This window comes from Macrobrachium nipponense, chromosome 11, assembly GCF_015104395.2.
Source record: "Macrobrachium nipponense isolate FS-2020 chromosome 11, ASM1510439v2, whole genome shotgun sequence".
Lineage (NCBI taxonomy): Eukaryota > Metazoa > Arthropoda > Malacostraca > Decapoda > Palaemonidae > Macrobrachium > Macrobrachium nipponense.
The window spans coordinates 77,831,566-77,833,222 of record NC_061087.1 but is presented as its reverse complement, the minus strand read 5'-3'; the positions used below and the strand labels follow the sequence as shown (position 1 = coordinate 77,833,222).

Here is a 1,657-nt window from a genome sequence, read left to right as displayed (position 1 = left end):
AATACTAAATCTAAACCTACCTATACAAGAAAGGTTAATAGAAAGGTCTGGAAAGGTAAATATGAAGAAATGAGCTGCAATACGTTTCTAAAGAAAAAATATATAACTTCGTAAAAGTGACTTATGAATAACCTACTAGACATCTATCTAAACTTAGAAACATTGCTTCGCAAGATTCACGTAGAACTTGCTTTTATGAGCAACACTGTTGCTCTTATTGAGCAACGTTGCTGCACGTTGATGTACCTTCGATAGCTCAGTTGGTAGAGCGGTGGACTGTAGGTGGAACCCGAAAACAGACATCCATAGGTCACTGGTTCGAATCCGGTTCGAAGGATGTGTTTTTCAGGTTCGAATCTTGAGATTAGATAAAATGCATTAACTTAGACAAGGTATTTTGTTTACGCATTCATCCGTGTTAAGTTACTTGAAATACAGCCCACATCAGGTCTGTAAGAAATTACAAGTCATCCTCTATCTCTCTCTCTTTCTGTCTTCCTCCCTCTATCGAAAATCATAGTTGTATTTTACCATAGGTATCTCTTAGATATAAAAACAGTACGTGTATCAAAATAAAATCGGATTTATTTCTATTTCCGCTTAGGTAATTTACCTTTACCATTCCTATCTCTCTCTCTCCCTCTCTCACTCTCTCTCTCTTTAACATATTTACTGGATGTTTGCTCTCCCTCTCTCTCAGTCTTACTATCCTTAATGTCATGTTGTATTTTATCTTTTTTATTACAAATTCTCTCCTCTCTCTCTCTCTCTCCTCTCTCTCTCTCTCTCTCTCTCTCATTTGCTTTTGCCCTCTTTCTGTCAACATTATCACCGTCTGCTGATAATACTTATCAAACGAAACAAGATTAATAGATAAGAAAAGAACTCCCAGGTGACCCCCTCATGAAAGTCTTATCTCAAGCGAAAGTTTGTGGGAGGTTCAACTTTTGTGAAGAAAAAAGCCTAATGTTGAAATTAGTTTGGCGATTATCATACGGAGTACGATTAAGTTCAGAAATGTGATGCTGGTTAGTGAAGTATTATTATTATTATTATTATTATTATTATTATTATTATTATTATTATTATTATTATTATTATTATTTGTTCGTTTGCTTGAAAAGAGATGTCCAATGAACTGAAAATGCTTATCGAACGGATATTTTTATCCTGCATTTTTTTTATTGTATTCTCGCTTATATGGGATGATTTGAAACGAAATATTGAAATACAAAATTAGCGATACCACGCATGCGCACAGTTATCAAAACAAATACAAATATGTGAATATGAGTATTATATATATTATTATATCTATATATATTGTTTATATATCTAGAATATATATAGATATTAATATAATAATATAAGATTTGTATTGATATCTTATATATATTGTATCTAAATATACGTAATATATATATGTGTGTGTGTGTGTGTGTGTATAAATATATATCATAACTTCTGATATATAAATCTATATAATATATAAAATAAGATTGGTGTGTGTACTCTCCTCTTCTCATTCCTCTCCTCGCTCTCTCTCTCTTCTTCTCCTCTCCTTCACCTCATCTCTCTCTTCTTGAAAGGAATGTGTGAGACATATATGACTCCATCCTTCTAAAAGGCACGTTGGTAACTTCACAGTGAATGAGAG

General features: G+C 32.8%; 1 non-coding gene across 1 annotated transcript; it reads left to right on the top strand.

Annotated features, from left to right (window-relative positions):
- The first annotated feature begins 245 nt into the window (after positions 1–245).
- Positions 246–337, top strand: Trnay-gua (transfer RNA tyrosine (anticodon GUA)). The gene is given in 2 exon segments: positions 246–282; positions 302–337. It is a non-coding gene; the product is annotated as a tRNA-Tyr (tRNA).
- Positions 338–1,657: the final 1,320 nt, after the last annotated feature.